Here is a 21,655-nt window from a genome sequence, read left to right as displayed (position 1 = left end):
GGGAGGGAGGTTTAATATCAGCCTGTAATTACTGGAATGGTAATTCCAAATGGCTGAAGGCTCTTTGATAGCCTCAGCTGACACAAGGAGGGGCAGCAGCCGCCTAGCTCTGGGGCTGTTAGTCAGCTGCAGTCACCAGCGGCTCTGGGGCAAGCACCAGGGAGGCAGGGACCTTGGAGACAGGGGGGGTTTAGCCGTGGAGACATTCTCTGTCCTGAAGAGAGGATTTTTCTCGTGGCCACAGAAAGCCTGGAGGGGGCTGGGAGGGTCTCGTGTCTGTGGGGCTTGAACTGAAACATTTCCCCCTCCCCCCAAGAGCTCTGGTGATGCTGGAGCCCTGCAAACTGTGGACCACACTCTGGCTTCATCTGACCCTCAGCAGCACAGCAGGGAAGATTGGTAATTTAGGCCAGTCTCTGAAAGATACCCAGTGAAATGTATCTTGGACTAATTAGGCTTTAGGGCTCAGGAATTCAGTTCCAGTTGCCTGGCCTCTGTTTTGACCCCTCCTTCCTTTGAAGTTCATAGAGGAGAGGGGAAAGGAAATGAGAGGAGAGGCCCTGCTTTTCCTGTAAAATGCCTCATTCCTTATAAAATCGTTTGGCAAAAATCTCTTTCAGCTGGATAAGCTGAATACTTTAATACATGCCTGCAGTCATTTTCCACCCTTGTCTCAATTCCCCTGGCTGCTTCGTCACTGTTCTGCATCAGTAAAACTAGATGCACAGACACAAATGCTTCTCAAAGAGGTAACAGAGAAGATGTGCAAAGGCATGTTAGAGGGCTCTGAGTTGCAGCATTGTGTTATTTCCTGGGCCAGCTCGAAGTGCACAGCACTATGCGGTACAGTGGCTCCTGCTCCAGCTCAGCTCTGGGTTTTGAGACCTTTCTTCCAGGACAGCCTGCTGGGACACAGCTTCCAGCCTTTCCCAGGCTGTGAAGAAACTACGCTGAAAATCCTCACTTCCATGTTAGCCGGAGAAAAGCAGCCCTGGGATGGTGAGGGAGAGGCACATAGTATCTCAGATACATCCTAGGCACTAGGGGTGTTCCAGGGCAGGGGGGATCCCAAAGCTCCAAAGGAAGGCAGCTGTATTCTATCTAATAGGAAGTTTTCAGGAGGTTTTGGTAGGAAGGCATCTCTGGAGGTCTGCAGTTCAACTCCCCAGTCCAAAGCTAGATCAAGTTGTGTTTAACCATGTTGAATTCGGCATACCTCCAAAAACAGAGACCTGGTCTCTGATTTGTGCCACCCTCGGTGGAGGAACTGTTCCATGCCCAGATGGAATGTCCCATCCTGCAGCATGTTATGTTTTCCCATGTCCTGTCCTTGTCTGCTTCTGGAAGAGTCTGTCTCTGCTTTTTCCATGACTGCCATTCAGGAAGTGGATGACCCCTCTGAGAACTCCCCAGCTGTCCCTTCTCCCTTCTGGAGAAGCCCAGTTCCCTCAGTGTCTTTTCATGCACCCTGTGCTGCAGCCTCATAACCACCCCAGTGGTCGCTGCTGGATTCTTTCCAGTTTGTAAGTATTTTCCTTGTAGGCCCAAACTGAAGGATGCAATAGAGAGATAAGCCTTCAGCAGCACAAAGTGGTGAGCGAGGATCACCTCTCCTGTGCAGAAACTGATGAGTCTGCTTCTGGCCCATTCCTGAGCTGCTGAGATCCCATCAGGTGACAGGCCTTCCTCCTGAAACACAGCAACCAGTTGATATTAGTTATGGGCTTTTTCTTATCTCTCCTTGTGATGGGTTGTAATCCACCAGGTGCCTGTGCAGTGGGTTGTCACGGGTCCCGATAACTGCGCAGAGTTTCTGTCTCTTTTGGCCAGGGATCCAGAGAGAGCAGTAGGAACTACTGTTTCCCTAGAAAGTGGCCTTGCTGCAAAATGTGACTGGGAGAGAGTGTATTTAAAGCTGGATCATTCTTACTTCTCCTTTTGAGAGGTGAAAGGATGGCCCAAGTGTGGTCAGAGATTTCCTAGACCTACATTTAGTGCCCACCTGCAGCCCTCAGGCTGGGAGTTTTCATATCCTGTTTCATACCAAACCCCCCGCACAGCTGCAGGGAGGAAGACTGAATCCGGCCACAGTGGCAGGGGCTGAGCTGTGGTATGGGTAAACAGCTGGGAACAGAGAAGGAGTCTCCAGCCTGCCTCGTGCTCTTCACATTTGCCTGCATGGGGGTCTGCAGCAGCATGTAAAGGGCCCATGCTCGGAGTGCCTACTGGCTTCATCTGAGTGCATCTGCCCAGCTGATTCCTGCTTTGGGCATCTTGGAGGCACTGCCACCTTCCCCAGGCTGCGAGGGGGAGCTAGCTGACCTGAGGCTGGGTGGGCACTGCTCTCTGCGGGTTGGTTTCCTGCTCTGTGTGGTGAGGGGCACGGGGAGGCCCAGCGCAGCTCACAGATGGTAGGCAGTCACTGGGGTTGCAGTGAGGACAGCTTTCAGGTAGTGTTTCCACATGCAACTTACAGAAAATGCCTCAAAATCCATGCATGCAGCTGTGTACCAGTGCAGGGGCATTGGATGCATTAAACCAATAGAGCCACAGGCACTCAGCAGTTTTCACACCAGTGGCTGCTATGTTTCTAATCTGTGTAGTTTTGAAGTGCTAAACCAGCTTGTGATGCAAGGACAGGCAGGCATTGATCTGGGTGTATGCAGAGCACAGGAGGCCTCATGAAAACAAAATGTGGCATGGTGTACTTTGCAGTATTGTCTTGGAAGGGGAGACCATGCTACAGATTTATGTTAGAAGCTGGATTTTCCAACTCATTTGAGTGATTTTATTGGGTGAGTCATGTAAAAGCTGCTCTAAGGTTAGAAGTGAAATTAAAAATTAGGCTGAAAAGCTGTTATTCACAGGCAAAAACTGATTCAAAACATTTATCTTTCATTTTTATGGACTGTAGACAAGGGAGAACTGTGAGAAGACTAGTTTCTATGTAACTGTATGAGTAATGACACTCCCTAGTAACGTTTGATAGGATTGAGTATATTTAACTTGCAGGCTGTGTTACACTTCCAAGCTGTAATCTTGGGCAAGGCCCTTGAATGCTTATAAAAATGAGGCAAGAGGCAAAAAAAAAGAGCAGTAAATGTAAGGAAGGGACGGGAAATCATGTTTGTGGCTTGGCAAGCAACAGCTGTTCTTCAGGGCTAGCCCCAGCCCCAGTCCTTGCCTTGAGATCATCAGCACCAGTAAGACACTCAGTCTGCTCTCCAGGAGCAGTGGCCTCACTGCTCTGTCACCAGTGTGAAATGCTTTTTGCCGTGATGGGACTTGGCTTTGGAGAAAACCAAACTGTCTGACAGCACGGTGAGGCCAAATCTGCACCCAGTTTGCAGACTTGGAGGGCTGGGCTTTGATAGCACACACACTGGCCACCACTGCCCTGTGCACCATGGCAAGAAAGCATCCAGGTAGCTGGAATTTCTTATTCTTGAAAGAGCTCTCCCTTCAGGCTGTTCCTCCCTGGTACTCCAAACAAAAGCAGTCTCGGTGCCTCAAAATGTCCAAGCAGCTTCATTTGGCCATGTCTCCACCTCTGGTATTTCTTGTGGGGTTCAGTGCAGGAAACTAGCTGCTGTCCCTTAGGATGGACAGTGTCCAGCTGGAGAAGGATACTTTCTCCCAGATTGGGGGAGTCCACAACAACCACTGTGCCTCTCACCCATTTGTGTAGAAGCCTGGCAAGGGAAGAAATTTACCAAGTTTTTTTTTCCCAGGTGGCAAGAGAGGGGTGGGCTGACAGGAGGGACTGGCGCCGGGAGAGAGACAGTCCAGCAGCCTGTATTGCTGCTTGGCTGTGGAGGCAGCCAAGAATCTGGTGGAATGGAATCTGGTGTCCTTCTTGTTGCTTTGTGTGTAGCCTGGCCATAACAAACCAGAGTGGACAAGGCACAATTGCTTGGCTAGCATAACCCTTCAATTACAAGTGCTTTATTTGGTTTTTAATCAATACCTGTAATATCATCATGTGGCAGGGTGGCGGGATGAGATCCTTGAGTATTCTGTCCCTGTCATTGGAAAGCACACACACACACCTCACAAGGGGCTGAAGTCAAAAAGTCAAAAGTTTGAGAGTCTTGGAATATCTGCTGGCACTCTCCTCTTACTGTTTTCATAGTCAGAACGCCAAGTGATGGATGCCGAGTGATGGATGCCGAGCTCGTCCTGGAAAAGGGTGGAAAGCCAGCTATTTGACTGCAGAAAAAAAACCCCAAAACCCAGTTGCCTGCAGAATCCCTTCTAAGCCAAGGTGGGAACACACAGCTGCCAGGGTGGGTCAGTTTGCACTCATCTGAGAACAAAGACAAACTTTGCAGGCATTTGCACCAAGGTAGGATTTTCTTTTATCTGTGCAACTTGAGAAGCCGAAGGCAGTACCTAGTCATTTAATCTCAATTGTCTGCCACAGACCGCGTTTTACGCTTCATTGAGTAGCTTCGTATAGCACCTTCACCACTGCTTTTCTGGCCAATTTGTCTCACCTGACTGATTTCAGACCCCCAGCAGTTCTCATGGTGGTGGAGCCTATGGAGTTCTCCAGTTCACACGCCTCCGTTCAAACCAGGGATAACTAACCTGAAGCCGCTCGGTTCGGAGGTGAGCGGGGCTGGGAATATCCCTGGGGCAGTAGAGGTGAACGCCCGGGGCAGCCTCTGGTGCACCTCTGTGTGCACACAGCTCCTCCTGCTCTCACCTGCCCAGAATGGCCAGGGGCTGCAGCTGAGCCCAGGGTGACATGTAAGGTCGCATGAGACCTAGCAGCACAAAAACCAGCTGGGCCTTCTGAGGGTCTCCTGCTCTGGCATATGACAGGTCTCTTCCCAGAATGATGTCAGGATAGCTGTGGCTTTGTGCCGCCTTGTCCAGGAACCATTCCCCAGGGATGGAGACCTTCTCCCTCCCTGGTGCACTACATCTTTGCCTATCCAAGTTGTGGCAGCTGTGGTGGTGGATTCCTGTGCTTGCAGCAATGGCAATAAGCACACCCACAAAGCCTGCCTATGCTGAGCGTGTCTGAGGAGGCACACCATGCAATGGGTGCTGGCTGTGAGTCTGATGTTTGCACTACAAGGAAAGGAGACCTACTGGAGACCTTTGAGACTTCCCAGCTTGGCTGTGCAAGCCTCTTGAAGCTGTCCTTGCTCTGAGTGCAGCTTTGGAACTGGGCACCTCCAGAGATTCCCTTCCAACCTAAATTTCGCAGGATTCTGCTGTAATGGCAGGTGTACTTAGGTTTTATTTGTTTTCCTCTAAACAGGAACTTACTGAGAACCAATTAGTCATCGCTAGACTAGTGTTGGGGTGAGAAGGTTGTACAGAGCCTTTTTTTAAATTCCCACCCCAGAAGAGCTTTACCAAAATGGCAAGTTGCCACCCAGTACCAGTCAATTGATCACCTGGGGCTTTTTATGCTTGTTGGCCAAGTCACAGCACCACTCCAGCACAGACAGGCCATGGTTTTGGCAGAGGGTCCAGTAAACGTCCCAAGTGATTACTGGCATCTACAGGTATGAACATCAATAAAACTTTGGCTCCTGTTTTGTACTCATTTTGTTCATTGAGTATTTTTACATTTATTACTTTTAGTGGAAGTATTTCTGTGCCAGGGAACATAAAACTCAGAAGAGCAACAGCACATGTCTGCAGAAAACAGAAATGTTATATGTCTCTCTCTTACCACATATATATGCAGATATATACTTACATATTCTTTTTCTGTTTTTTACAGTGCTGGAAATAATCATTATGAGGGAGAGGCTGACATGGTGAAAGACAGCCTTGGTCCAGAGGGGTATCTCTAAATGGGAGGACTGGACCACCAGAGTTTTACACAGCTCAGGCAGCAGAAGTGTCAGTGCATCTGATACACAGGGGTGAGGGAGGAATAATCCTGAGGATTGGTTCAGACTGAGAAGTGACGGGTGGATAGAACTTGGAGGTAACTCTGAAAAGAGCTTGAACATGGTCCAAAAGTAATTCTCATTTTGTATAATGCAAACTGCTTACTGAGCTGTACAAGGAGGACCACAGCCAGCCCAGTAGAGGGGTGTTGGAGACTCCTGTGTAGCTGGGACTCCAGAAAGCTTTTCAAGAGGATTCATTACAGTGAGGAGAAATGGATAATGATGCTGGCCAAGTTCAAGATTCTTCTGCAGCCCTCTGCAAAGCTGCTGAGGTTACAGGTAGTCAGACCAGTGGAAACCAGTGTTTAAACAGGGAGACTGAAGCTTGTAGGCATGCTGGCAGAAGACAGCAGGCAAAATGTCTTGCTGTACATTAGGCACTGGAATGAACAGTAAGTACACAGTCTGCTGGCATGGCCTAATAACTCCTTGCCTGCATGGGGCAGCCATGTGAGCTGTGCCAGCATGCAGGGTACCAGCTACATTGTCCTTTTTGCTTCCTCCCAGGGCCATCACTTCCAGTATGCTGGTGAGGTAAAGGTTAGGGTGTCTTGCAACACAGCCTGTTCTCAGTCAAAATGGCAGTTTTTGGCACTGTCTACTGTCCCTCAGATTATTCTCATGTCTGGCTGCTGCTAGGTGGCATTTTCTCTGAAGGACTGGGGTCCTTGGCCACAATATATTTCCAGTGTTGCTCTTTCTGATACCACTGTGTTTCCTGCTGAGTGGGTTTCTTGCTATCATACCATCTCATATTGCATGAAACTGAAATGGCTGGAACAGTCTCTGTCCTAAGCTGTTGGTGCAGCAGCAGCCATGGTGTTAAACACTAGCAGAAGTTGCTTATTTCCCCTGAAGGGGGATCGTTATAGCTCTGCCCTGATTTTCTGTTGTAGTCCCAGAAATACTGTAACTCTGATGGCAGGGGTTAGAAATTTGATTTGTTAAGACATTGCAATGGCATTATGTCTTGGGTTTTTTCAGAATTTCCTGGATGTTACTGAAACAGGATAATCACTTACTCATGTGCAACCAACGACCACATGGAAGTAGCAGTGCTCACAAAAGAAGTAGCAGTCTCTTTGCTAACAAAAGGACTCCTTACTGCTTTATTTTTCTAACAAAAAAATTCCAAACGTAGTAATTAAATTTATCCCTTTGTTCCGGTTTTTGTGTTTATTCTCACAAGAGAGCCCAGTGAGGGGATGGAAGACAGGGTTCCTTGGTATTGTAATAAGAGCCCTGGTCTGAAGTTTTTTTTTCTGTTGGTAATTATTCTTAGCTCAAAAATGCCAGAATGATGAAGGTTTTTCTTCTTTGGACTCTTTTGTCTAGTGTGTTCACATTACCATAGATGGAATACTTTGGAGAAGCTATAATATTTCAGTTTAATCAGGTCCAGGCACAAATTTTGGACCAACTGCTCATACAGCAGAGCATCAGCAACATCTGTCTCCCCTCTGCTCACAGATAGAAGGGGACTCAAGAGCTACCCAGGCATGACAGGAAGATTTGCTTATACAAGAACCATCTTCCCTTTTCTCCTCTTCAGTCTTCCTCTTGTTCTCTCAAATGCAAATCAGTAACGCTGATTATTAACACCAGGTCTGAAAAACATTTCTATGTTTAAATGTGAGGACAGATGGGTGTTTGGTTTGAGGGATATTAGCCAACCAGGAATGCATAATCAGCACGGTAATTAACTACAGTCAACACATCCAACGGCTTAGGCATCCCGGGTCAGGATTCCTAGGACTGAGAGACCTAAGAAGTAGTAGAGCGGAGGAGGAGTCAGCTTCCCGAGGGGAATGGAACTCTGGTGAGCGGAGGTAGAGCGGTTTGCCCAGGGGCATGACTGGAACTAAGGACATGTGGCAGGAAGAAATACTCGTGGTAGCTAAGCAGGTCAGGAGGGGCTGTGCTGGGTCTCTGTCCCCGCGTGGGTCTGGTGCCTGAGCTGGACCTGTGGTGGGATACAGGCGTGGAGAGTGCTGCCCGGGGATGGCCCAGCTTGGTCACACCAACAGGAGACAACCCCAAAGTGAGGGGCCAGACTGCTCTCTTCCGACCGTCATTCTGGAAGCGAAGCAGAAAACCGCGTATGGGGGGCTTCACCCCGAGCGGCCCCTGCGCCTCGCCCGTGCTTCCAGGCGGGACGCAGCGCCTCCAGGAGCCAACGGGAAGCGGCGGCAGGTGCGGGATGCGTTCAGTCCTCCCGAAAGGCTGCACCTGAGCTTAACTGTATTTGGGAAGTACCCAGGTTACTTTTTCACAGCCTCAACACTTGGAGTGATGTTTATATTTCCTTTTCTCTCTCCCTGCACCCTCACATTTGCAGATGATTCACAGGCCCCTGGCCAGAGGCAGTTAAGACTAAATCAATTAGGTGTTAATGATCTACCTGCAGGCTGGACTTTCGCAGCCGCTGTGAACTAATTCTCTTTCTTGGTCGCATCCCCAAACGGTGAAACGTTATGTCATCTGACATCAGCTGTTGTCCCTCGTTTGTCTCTCTGGGGAAGGCACCAGGCTAAATCATGAGATCCTCTCTCCTGATAAGTTTGCTGTGGCTGGTACCTTCAGCATCCACCAGAGAACAGTCACTGTGTAGGACTGTTAACCCTGCATCTTCGTAGTGTTAAAGTAGCATGAGCGATTTATGCTGGGACATCACAGTATCATAGAATGGTTTGGGTTGGAAGCAAACTGAAAGATAAGTCCTGCCGTGGCTCTCCCCATCCCGGCCCCACCAAGGCAGGAACATCTTCCTCTAGACCTCACTGGTCAGAGCTGCATGCAGTCTGGCACTGAACACTTCCAGAGCTGGGGCACCCAGAGCCTCTCTGAGCAACCTGTTCCAATGCCTCACCACCCTCACAGTAAATAAATTATTCCTGATATCTAGCCTGAATCTGCCTTCTTTCAGTTTAAAGCCATTTCCCCTTGTCTTATCGCTATGTGCTCTTGTAAAAAGAGCAGCTCTCCCCAGCTCTCTTGTAGCCCCTTTAGGTACTGGAAGGCAGCTACAAGGTCACCTCAGAGCCTTCTCCTCTTCAGGCAGAACACCCTAACTTGCTTGGACTGTCCTCATAGCAGAAATTCTCCATCCCTCTGATCATCTTGGTGGTCTGCTCTGGAGTCAGTTCAACAGCTCCGTGTCCTCCCTATGCTGGGAGCCCAGAGCTGGATGCAGGTTCCAGGTAGGCTCTCCCCAGAGCAGAGCAGAGGGGCAGAATCCCCTCCCTGCCCTGCTGCCCACGCTGCTCTGGATGCAGCCCAGGACACGTTTGGCTCTCTGGGCTGGGAGTGCCCATGGCTGGCTCATGTGCAGCCTCTCACCCACCAGCACCCCTAAGTCTTTTTCCTTGGCTTCAGTCATGGCAGAGGGAGGAAGGGTGCTGGGTCTTGTGCAAGTTACAGTTCTGAATTTAGGGAATCTTCCATGGAACATATCGTCCAGAAACTTAGACAACCAGCCAGCTCATACTAGCAGGCAGTCAGAAGAATAAACCAGAAGGGAGAACTGAAATGCTCTTAAAACATCCTCTACTCAAAGCAGGCTAACACCAATGTCAGGTCCAGTTTTTCTGAGTCTTTTCAATTTATGTTTGTGGTATGTCCAAGACCAGAGACCCTACCAGCCCTCTGGTACTTGTCTGCATCTCTTCTGCAGGGAAGCAACTTTTTCTTGCACCCAAACAGCAGTTTCTCTGTGCCAAGTCTTTGCCCAAAGGATGGTAAACACATGCCTTTGCCACACACATCCTCTTCCTTGGGCACACAGGGACAGCAGTGAGAAGTGAGGCCACAAGCACTGTCTGCCCATTGGGAAGGAGTCCTGGGGCAGGGAGGCGTCTGTGACTCAGAATGCATGGGGAAGCAGCAAGGAATCCCAGCACTGTAGTCTGTAGTGGGGCTGGAGCTGAAACAGAAAAGGCACTTCCTGAAGTTGAGACCAGCCTTGTTTGCCCTCCTGCTGTGCCTCTCCACCCAGGGCTGGTGGGAGAGATGGTGCAAGGACAGGGCTTTCTCACCGTCTCCCACGGGCAGCAGTTACACAGTGAGTCTCTCCCTGCAGTTTCAGCTGCTGCCAGTGTGTTGGAGATGTGCCTTCCAGGCAGGGGTTTGGCCCACAGCTGACTTTTACACTGGGTTTTAAGGGGTTGGTTTGCAGAAGGGAGTGTGATGGCATTTCAGGCATGATGACTATGGTTTCCATAGCAGCCTGAAGGCCTGAGTCAGCATCTCCCTGCTGCTGTGACTGGAAAGATTTGTTCCAGGCGTGGCACATGAAAACACAACAGTGGAGCAGACAAGGGTAGTGTGTATAAGGTTTGAGCTACCTTGAGGGCAGGAAATATACCAAAGAGAGGACCAAATCAGTTTTTCTCACAGCTAAATATGGGGATCCCTTTTGAAGAGTGGGGGTTGCTTGTGCCCACCAGAAGGGTGAGTGCTCTCTTTAGCATGAAGCTCCTTTCAGCTTCTTCCAAGCATATCTGCTTGTGCTCTTGCCATGTGCTGGCCTGGGCTGTGCAAGTGTGCGAAATGCTGTGTCCAGATATGCACTGGCTCGAACTTCTTGGATGGCAGGAGAGCTGAAGCATGGTTCTCTCTTATCCCTCTTATCTCAAACACAGAGATAACTGTGTTTGTCTTTGCAGCTGCAATTTGAGAGCAGGAGTCACCAGTGTGAAGGAATAGCAAGAACCACTTTGAGCTCAGAGCTCTTTGTAGCCCATTGCAACTCAGGACATGCACTGAGCAGGGACCTGCAAATTATCATTACCACCAGCAGTGCAAAACTCTGCCTTCTGCATCCATGGGAGTCAGAGGGCATAAAACTCTCAGGCAGTTCACCATAAGCCCTGGCCTCTGATCATCTGCTTTTAATGCGAATGTCAAGAGAAAGTCTGTCTGGAAAGGCAAGACTTCATCCGTCATTCACCCATCCATGTTGGGCCCCTGGCCAGGGTATGCCCCCTGGTGAGTATCCTCAGCACTCATTCTGCAGGGTGTAAGAAAAGATTCGGTGGCTCTGCTCAGGATGGCCAAAAGCAAGCCAATTAGAAATAGAGAGATAATTCTCCCTTCCTGGACTGGGAAAAGACATAAATAGTCATTTGAGTACTGTCAACCTTTTCTGGCATTCAAGATAAGGTTCAATCTTACATGAGCTGCAAAATATTTTTTCTTCTGATGGGGCATTCTTCTAATGAATGTGTGAACAGATTCAAATTACCAGCTCACTGTGTCCCCCTGTACAACAGACCAGTGACAAATGGCACTGCAAGGATGTGGGAAAACCCCCCAGTGTTTCTTTAAGTGCTCTATTTTGAGACCAGTAAGCGCTGAGTAAACACTAGTGTGCTGGGAGCAAGCTGTGCTTGAAACATGAAACTCCTCTGAGAAAGGTCATTTGCTTCCTTTGGGTGCATCACAGGATTGCTAGCAGGAACCAGCTCTAACTACTCACAATGTGGAAAAACCTGTCCCATGTCGATCCCTCAGGGCTCATGTCCATCCCCAACCCGCTGCTGCCCTTTTTGGCTGTGTGTTCCCTGTCCCTCTCCACTGTAAATAAGTTGGCACCTCCTCCTAATGGACTCTTGCCTGATTTCACACCTCCTGTGTCCAAAGGTGTGTCCGGATTTTGAACTCCTGTAACCTGTGAGCAGTCTCCTTGCCCCATCTGCCACGGAGAATGTCTGTCCAAAGCAGTAACAGAACCTGCCCTTGGGTCCAGAACAGCGCAAGCTCCACTTCTCAATACAGCCACAGCTCCCAGGACTCATCAACTGCCTCGCAATGTGTTTGTTAATCTGTGTGTGCAGTGAAGTGAATTAGCATTAGTGAGGCTAATTTATTTCTTGGAGGTTGCCAAAACAAATGTTGCAACTCAGGCTTTCTCTGCCATAGGATTTTGGTGTGCAGGATTGTATTGGTTCTCTTCTACACATTGACTCACAGGACTAACACTCCTATAATGGGGTTTTGACCTCCAAAACTACCCAGATTTGCCTGGACCTGTGGCACCGCCGTACCCCAGCAGTCTTATTCTCTGTCCTGTGCTCCAGTGCAAGATGTCTCTGCTGCCTTTTTATATACAAGGACCCTGCAGAAGTGGATGTATAAACAGAGACATATATGATCCTCAGGATGGTGTTTTGCCAGGTACAATAGGCCCAGGGTAAGATACACAGAGATGTTGCTCCATACACAATGTGGACCCACAGCACAGCGCTGTGTTTGGACAGGAGAGAGGGAGTGTGGGTATGGTCAAAGGTTTTCAGCTTCTGATCCAGCTCCATGCTATCTGGCTTTTTGGGTGCTCTGCAGGCTGTTTCCCATCTCTTTTTACTCACCCATTTGGGTCAATCTGCAGGACAAAGGACTTGCTCTCTTGCTTTAAGGATCTTTCATGTGGATGAAGTGCCTCTTTCTGGTTGAAACAGAAATCCACTGCCAACTGGCAGCAGTAACAGCTTTGTAGCAGGTAGATTTTGGGGGTCCCCACAGCAGTGTCTCCAGGTGGTCTAACTTGCAGACATCTGCATGGTCTTTGTTGGCATCAGGTGTGCACTCACTGCGTGTGCATAGCAACAGTCCTAGCTTTCCCTCCTTCAGCCTGTCCAGGGTCTCACAGGTGGGGATGACTTCTGTGTGTGTGCTGCATCATGGCACTGTCCTGTGCATCAGCACATTCTGTGCCTTCTGCTCCCCAGAAACATGTCAGGTAAGCCCCTGATCTGTGGCACTGACCTGCTTTCTAGTCAAGTGAGTTATTGCTGACATCAGGCTCAGGTTAAGAGCACATCTGCTCAGTTCAGTGCCAGCAGCCCTTTTCCCTACTGAGTCCTCTTTGGATCAGGATGTTCTCTGTATGCTTGGTTTGCAGCTGTCTCTTGAGGGGACCAACCAGCATCCAGGGTTGAAAAGCATACACCTATGCCACTGTCCCTTTACCAGCCTTGAATTTTGACTTTCCAGAATGCAGTTTTCAGCCCAAAGACAACTCTTCCCACCAGCATACTCAAACACAGGCCAGGAGCCCCCACCCAACCACCGGGCCGTTCTCTGGAACACCTGTGCTCACAGACTCACCTGTGATTGCATGTCTCCTCTCACCCAGTACACATATGAATGCTTTAGTGGGCAGAACATGAAATACCATATGGTGTCCACCAGAGAGAGCAAAACATGCCAAAGGGCTTGGCAGCATGACTGCCAGATCCCTGCTGCTGAGCTGCAGAATTTTGGCCATAGGATGCAGTTTTCCTTTGGTTTGCATAGTCCTGAAGCTAAGGCAGAGGTTGGTAGCTGGAGCAGCAGGTTTGGAAGGAATGAGCTGCTTTGCTGTGCAGCAAGGTGCTGAATCAGAGTGCCTGTAAGTGATGGGACAACAAAACCAAAAATGACATACTCAGCAGCTGCCAGGGGCATTCCTTTCCCCAGGAGATCCCATGGGTCAGGCTGGGAGGGCAGCCTGTCACACAGATCCAGGGTAAGTACAACTTCTGACACCAGACTGCTGCTGCATCCTCAAAGATTTCCAGCCTGAAACTGTTGGGGAGAGGAATTTCCAAAACAAGTATTGCTATTCAAGGAATGCAGCAGGGGGAGGAAATAATCACAACAGAGATAAGGAGAAGTTGGTTGATTTGACAACTGTGCAAGTTCCTCTGTCTCCCGGCTTGTTTAGGATGAAACTTCAGCCCACCTCCCTGTGCCCCAGGTGACACAGTGCTGCCTTAGCATCAGCTCTGCTGGTGGGGCTGGGGAGGCAGCTCTGAGGTAGTTGCAGGGAAGGTGAAATACAACTAGAGGGGTCAGGGTAGTAGAGGGGCATCTGTTCCCACTCCACTCTGCAAATGCACCAGCATAGCTCCTCTCCTTTGCAGCCATCCACTGGGCTTCCTCTGGCTTTTTGGTCACCAGACTCTTCCAGTAAGAGCACGTGCAGGTTTCAAGCATTTCTGTGGAAAGCCAAGTATCTGTACTGCACTATCACAGGGATTTTGGGGCTTGTCTGCTTTTCTCCCTGTCCTGGACTGTGTTGCTCTCAGCTGCCAAGATTCCCTGTCTCACCACCAATCCCCTCAGGGTCCAGCTCTGTTTAACATTTATCTGGACATGTGGCACTCCTCTGGCAGACTGCTGAAGGCTTTGTGTAAGTGTTCTGCTGGAAAACATCTGGGATCCATGGTCTTGTTCTCTCCTCCCAGGGATAAAGAAAAAGCTGCATTGCTCTTGGCTTGGAGTTTGGGAAGAATATGTTTGCTAAAGCCAGATGTCTGCATCCACATTTGCTGACTCCACGCTGGGGCTTTTGCACCTGACATTTGTAGAGGGACTGTTCTCCCACTGACAGGCAGCCAGGGATTTGTCAGAGCTGAGGTCGATATCCTGCCATTCTTGGGGGCAGATGGGGCAAAGAGACTGTGCACATCTGTAGCTTGGAAAATAAGTGATATGAAAAAATAGGCTCAGTGGCTGGACAACCTGCAGAGGTAAAGATGGACAGACAGTGCTTGGGTAGCTGGATGCAAGGCATTCACCTGGCTGTCCCCAACACACCCGAGTGATGGGGCTCATATGTGCACACAGGAACTAAGGAAATGCCCTGAGTATTGAGACAATACTAGGAATTAATAATTTCAGCCCTTTAAGGTGTAATTATCCACTCAAAGGAATGGCTTCAGATCAGCAGTTCCATCTCGACTCAGAGGTATGCTCAGTTTTGTTTGTCCACCCTGTGCCATTTGAGCATACTTCTTACACTGATCGTTTTAACTCACTGCTTTTCCAAACTTGCTCAGCACTTTTATATCTTACACTCGTAAAGATCTAAAATATAAAATGCAGTTGGCATGGAGTCATTCTTCCTGACTCCTGCCAGTGTCCAGCTCTGCAGCCTGAGCCCTGGCTTATAGTCTTGTTGCAGCGCAGAAACACAGAACTTTCCTTTAGAGTTGTCAATGCCTCTTCCCCAGAGATACACCCAGTGTGAAGGAGGAGCACAGCAGAGACTTTATTGACCTGAGGCAAGAGGGTTCTATTACAGCCTTCTCCCTTTTGCTGCTCTGTACCTCTGAATGGGGCTCAGAGACATTCTTTCCCTCTTGGATGTGCAGCACAAGGTTAATTTTTGTAGCACTCTTTGCTCATTTCTGCAGTTCTTTGAATATGCATGTGTCCTTCTTCCTCTGGAAATACAGACAGCAGCCAAGTACTTTGCCTACCAGGGCTGTGCACAGAAGCAAAAGCTGCCTGTTTCTAATGCTGTTACCCACTTTCTTACAGCTGGGGGTTGCATTATCCTTATTAACTGCAGTAAAAGAGCTCATGGTGTTACCCACAGATACACTTCAATATCTCTGCAACACTATTTTACAAGGCAGGTCTCACATCTCACGTTATTTGCCTCCAGTTATGTTTCTGTAATTTACTAAAGCTTATTTCACCAAACTGTAGTGACTTGGTTAGATCCAGAGCTTCCGGGAACAGAGACATCATTTGCTATGCCACCGTGTTTCTGCCATCTGCAAACTTCTTAAAGGTTTTGTAACAGCTACTTTTTGAAAGGTTGCCAGACCATTTTTAAACTCTTGTTTCTTTTGTATAAGGCATGGGTCTTACCAAAGCATCATGTGATATTAAGTAAAAAAATGCTTTGAGGAAATCCTATTATATAACAGAAACACCATTCCCCTTATTGGATTGAAGCAGTAATCCTGTACAGCTTGCCAGCTTGCTTTTTATTCTTTTTTGTTGTTGGTGGGGGTTTTTTTTGGTTTTTTTTTTTTTTGTTTTTTTTTTTTTTAGCTTTGGTTTGTTTTTTGCTTTAAGGAAGAAAAATAGAAGAAAACAAGTTTATTTGACAGTACTGTGCCTCGTGGGTGACTGTGGTAGCAATCTTCAGCCTCTTTGTTTATCCTGAGTGTCAAACCAACATTTGTATAAGGCGCCAACTGTTCCCTTACCCTTATGTCTTCTGTCTTCATGGAAATCCTATGCTGGTTGTTGTTATTCTGCAAGGAAAACATTGACTGGATGGAGAGTACCTGGGTGCAGGAGCAGCCACAGGGCAGGCAGTCATGGATGGCATCTGCATTACCTGACTACAGGTTCCAACTGCTTTCCAGACCACTCCAACCCCTGGGATGGTCTCAAATATTTGATAACCTAGGGCAGGATATACCAAAGCCATTACAAAATGCGTTTGGAAGATGAGATGTAAAGCATCCTGATAAAGAGACAAAGAGCAGTGAGTATCTCTTAGTGGTTCCCAGAAGAGAAGCAGAGATGAAGAAAATGGAGAGACAAGACACCACAGTCACCTTCAGCTCCTAACAGGTACCAAAATTCAAGACTCAAAAGCAGCACGCATTTCCCGAGGTAACAACACAGGAACCATCATAAGACCTCAGTAGTGAGTGTCCCTTTAACTCTGCATCAGCATTCAGTGTCCTTGGACAAACTGCTTGCACTTTGGGGCTTTCATCCTGGACAGACCACACAGATGCTCTCAGCTTGAAAATCCTTGTGAGTAAGAGGCAACTGGCTTGGTTTCAAAATAAGTATTCCCCCTTCCCATAGGGTCCAACAGTGAGCTTTGCTGTGTTGCTGCAAGATGAGCTTTTGGTCTGAGATTTCTGATTTGGTTTTTTGCCATCTGCTGCTGTCACCTGGGGCTCCACAAGAAGGACATTGCTGCTGCTGGTAACAGTCCCAGCCTTTACACTAAAACAGTGGATGCTCAGCATACCAAGACCCTGTTGTGGCCTGTTATACATGTTGCCAGCTCCTCATGAGTGCCTGGTGTGTGAACTGGCCTGAGGTGCCAGGTGTCTCTTGTTATTAATGTGTGAAGTAAGCACGATAGCAGCAGGGGCCTTGAGAGTTTTGGAACAGGCCAGAAGCAGAGGCTGCAGGACTATAAATAACTCACTGGCACTGTGTTAGGTGTGCAGCCTCAAAAGCTGGGCAAAGTCTGTGTTAAGTGTTCCAAAGAAAAGCAGCAGCTGAGCAATGAGAAACACATCTGAGCAACAGGGTCAGGCACCTGCTGCGGTCTGGGAAAGCAACACCTGCCAGTGAGCGCAGGAAAGGGGGTGGAGGACAAGGGCTGGGAACTGCCTAGAACTACTCAGACACTTGAGGAAGTGCCAGGATGCTGAATGTGGTGTGATTCTGGGGGCTTCTGTGCCACAGCTGCGGGGCTGTGGACAGCCTTGCTCCATAAATCCCTGCTCTCCTGGGGACCACGTGCAGCTGAGGTTGGAAAGGAGCTTTGGAAATCATCTGGTCCAAGCCCTGAGCTGAAGCAAGGCCACAGAGAGCCAATCACCCAGGACATGTTCAGATGGCATTTGAACATCTCCAAGGATGGACAGTCTCATCGTCTGCCTGGCTGCAGAAGCCTTTTCAGCTGGCAATAGTGGGTGCATGGTGTCATGAGGGCATCTGAGCCTAGCTTTTTGTGCCCATCTAATGCTACAGTTCTCAATGGGTTTAATACATATGTGTCAATGTGTCTAATCATTATTTTGGGCAGTATTATAATTAGCACCTGTGGGACAGAGCACTCCCTAGCAAAATGCTTCACAGGTGGGCCAGTGGCAGTGGTTAAGGCATGCTGATTTTCAAAGCAGCTTATTTTGTAGAGAGCAGGCTCTCAGGCAGAGAGCCACATCAGCCAATCACAGCCTCGCTGCTTGCAGTAGCCAACACTGACTGATATTCAGCAGCCCTTTACATGTCAAAGGCCCTCACCACCACTGCAATCAGATGTCATCTTGTCCACCAGAAATTCTCATTGCAGTGGGATCACAACTTGGAGGGCTGCTGAGTAGATCTGAGAAATCCCAGTTTCCATTCCTGTTTCTATATTGTCTGGGAAATCAATGTCAACAAGGTGTGCTGAGACCTTGTTTCTCCAGGATTCTTGCTGAGAAGTACCACAATGTTCGTGTAAGTTAGAAGTAATGAAAACACAGTCAATTGCTGACTCTGTAATTGTGTTTTCTAAGGGTATGATGGTGGTTTAGAATGATTACAGCAGGGAAAGATCTCTTGAGGGCTCTTGCTCAATTCCTCCACTCAAAGCTAGTGTAAATCTAAATTCATATTTTGTCATCACTCAGGGATTTGTCCAGTCAAAGTGAAAGATGTAGTCTTCATGCTTCTATTGCTTAAGAGACATCCAACTTGTCCCCTTAGCTTTGTGCTTCTTTGTAAGACTCCTGCTTAAACCTGTGTTTGGAAAACCACCCAGGCAAATGTGAGGCAAATTTCTAGCAGCTGGGTGAGAAAGTAAGTTTTAGAGACACAGGCAGAAAGTCAGTGTTTTCCACCTGAGATGAGCAAGACTTGGCCATTCTGCAGAACATCAGATGTTATCTACCTGAACTTGTGCAAAGAGTTTGACACGGTCTCACATGACATCTCTCAAAACTGGAGAGACATGGATGCCCCAGTCCTGGAAGTGCTCAGAGTCAGGCTGGACGGGGCTTTGAGCAATCTGCTCTAGGGGAAGGTGTCCCTGCCCATGCTAGGGAAGTTAGAACTAGATGGTCTTTAAAGGTCTCTTTCAACCTCAGCCATTCTGGGCTTCTGTGACATTCTGAGGCTGCCCCTGTGGACTTGTTTCACCAACACGCCCCACATCACCTGTGCCACTGATGTCCTACATAGCCTTTGCACTTCCTTGTGTCAAGCACATCCCCAGGCACTGATGACTGATGAGTGGATGCATTAAATTCACGAAAACTCCGGTGCCAGGGCTGACCATACCACTGCCTCCTCTGTAAGAACACATCAGCTTTGTCAGAAAGACAAAGAAATTTGGATCACAAACAGAAGAATGATCTCTTTTCCCTTCAATACAGATTTTTTCCAGTCCTGGTCTCTTCTCTGGCACATCTCACTCTTCCTTGGGTGAATGTATCTGAGAGTATTTCTGGAAATGGGGAGAACAGTTATGCTGCAGAGACATCTTCTCCCACATTGCTGGAACACATTCTGCTCTGGAGTGCTATGACTTCAGGCCCCAGACCCCTTCATCAGTGGTGATCTTCTCTGTGAAGACTTGTCAACACATTTCCCTTAGAGGGGTCACTAAATCCCACGGGAGAGAGATAAGTGGCTATGATTTTTTTTCCCATTAAAAAAAAGAATTGTTTCTGTTCCAGTTGTATTTTGGAAAGAAAACTGAGGCATTTGCTAGGTGGGGTGTTGCTGGAGGGATGGCTTTTCAAACTCTTTTTCACACAGGAATCTACCAATGTTTTGCATTTTTTGACTAAGTTGTTTCTCTCCCTCTTAAGGGAAAGTTGGAGGATGTAAAAAAACCCATGGTCAGTGAGCTCTTAATGTGACTTTTTGCGTGCCAACACTCTGCAGCACCTCCACATGCTCCCAGACATGGGCTTAACAGGTTTGCCAGCTCTGGATGAGTTGGACACAACCTTAGAAAGTTTCACAGCTCCTCCCTTTCTCTCCTGCAGCACTGCAGATGGTCACAGAGTAAACACCTTGCCAAGTTCTGATTACTAAAATATGGTGTAAAGCTGGTTTGGAAAGCACAGGCAGCCATGCAACTCCCTGCTCTTTCCTTGGAAGTGCTCTGCAGCTTCTCCAGGCTTGTTGGCGTTGTCCATGACCTTAGTGCAGTGTCCCTTCACACAGGGACGGCACTCCTGCTGCTCTGCTGGCTCTGGCTTGGAGCTCCTGAGGGCTGGTCTACTGCAGTTTGGTTTATTGCAGCTGCTGGTTTATTACAGCCCAGGGACCACTGATCAACCCTTGAAACCTCCCAAGGTGTCCCCTCGGTATGCTGTCCCAGGACTGCATCAACCTCCTTGGGAAGGGTTTTTTCAGAGTGCTCATCCTTAATAGCCCAAGCCTTCCCTTCTGCAGGAAAATTGGGAATTTCACTGGAAGTTCTGCTTGACTAAAAAGAGCATTTATTTTAGCAAAATAATGAAAACAAACAAACAAACAACAAACACCAACAAAAACAACAACAAAGCAGCATGTGAGAATGGGAAATATGATAGCAAAAGAATGTAGTAAACATTGCTTGCTTGTGTACTTAGAGGTGGTATTGAGCATGGCCAAGTTCCACCCACAACTCAGACTAGAAAGGATCATTAAAGGTAGTACAACAGGATCCTGCAGGTGTTCTAGAAATTGGCGGAAATGCACAGCCACTGGCAGATGGAGGAAACACTGTGGTACTGGGCAATATGGAAAAAACCACAATGATCAATGGACTTTTGTACAATCTTCAGAGGCAAAGCCAGGTCCCAGATCTCTGCATTCACCAGCTTGGGTTTGGAAGTAGGTGGGAAGACCAAACGTGAGGCTTAAGGACTGCTTAAAGAATAGAATACATGACACTAACCCACATGAGTTATCATTTCATGTCAATAAAACTGCTGTCAGCCATGGTGGAATATCATGGCAGGTGGGAAAAGGCTGAATGAAAAACCTAATATGATGCCCATCTTTAGGGAGGGCAAGGAGAAAGATACATGAAACAGCAGTAGAACCTCCATTCTTGTGTAGTAATTACAAAATGTAATTACAAAATTATTATGAGCAATATATATTTCCATCTTTGGAAAAATCATGGAACAAGAATTCTTTGAAATAATTTTCATGCATGTGAGAGGCAAGAAAGTAATCAGGAAAAAGTCTACTGGTCCAACCTTTGGATTTAACTCAAACCCCTTATTTTCCCTACTCAGCTCATCATTGCAAGGTCTAGTGCAGACTTGGGAAGTCAAGTCTCCACTGATCTCTACAGAGATTTTTGTGCAGTCATCTTCCTTGCTGGTAGTTATATTTAGAGCAGTGGATGGATAAGGCAAACAGGCTCCAGGAGTGGGGTTGCTGCCTTGGGTTGACAGAAAATATAAGTGTCATATGAGTGCATTGTCCCTGAGTATGTAGACATCCTGCACATTGGATGTAGTCAAATAAGAACAGATCCAGCAATCAGCAGGGCTGTGCTAAGACAAAGCAAGAACAAAGGACAAACACGCCTACTTCAGACTCCTTCCAAGAGGGTGAAAAGGTTTAGCAAACTCCAGCTTAGAACTTTCCTTCCTTTTAACAACAGCTTCTTTTTTGTCGTGGGTTTTTGGCTCTTTTTTCCCCCTGTGGGCTGGAGAACAGTAAAGTGTAGCAGGGTAAACATGTGGGATAAATGTAAGAAACCTTTGATCCCTCATCCTGGCTCTTGGCAGGCAGGTGGAGCATGAGGTGGAGAAAGCTCTGCTAAAGCAGAAAGCAAGCTCTGGAGAAAGCTCTGTGAGCAAATATGGTCTTACAGCAAGAGTCATGGGATCCTTTACCAGCCACAAGCTGATCTGGTCCAGAGAAGCCTTGGTAACTAGTGGGGAGAAGGGTGAAATCCTGGTGACACTTCTCAGCTGCTGCTTTCAGCAAGGGACAAAATTTCCACACATGGTTTCTTCCAGTCACTGAGCCTCACCCATTCAGGGTGTAGACAGGAGGAATAGCTCAATAGTCTGAGGGCAGAAGAATTCTCCCCACAGAATACTCCTCCCATCTGCAGGAGGAAGTGGAAGGTTGCTCTTAGACAATTTTTCTGCCTGTAGATGCCAAACTTGGAAGCATAAAAAGGTAACACCCGTGATTCCTTGCAACACTTAAGGGTTCGAGAGTCAACAGAAGATGAAACAGGAACGACCAGGCCTGCTGCAGCA

Source organism: Melospiza melodia, chromosome Z (genome assembly GCF_035770615.1).
Source record: "Melospiza melodia melodia isolate bMelMel2 chromosome Z, bMelMel2.pri, whole genome shotgun sequence".
Classification (NCBI taxonomy): Eukaryota; Metazoa; Chordata; class Aves; order Passeriformes; family Passerellidae; genus Melospiza; species Melospiza melodia.
The sequence above is the reverse complement of the archived record's forward strand: the minus strand, read 5'-3'. Positions refer to the sequence as shown.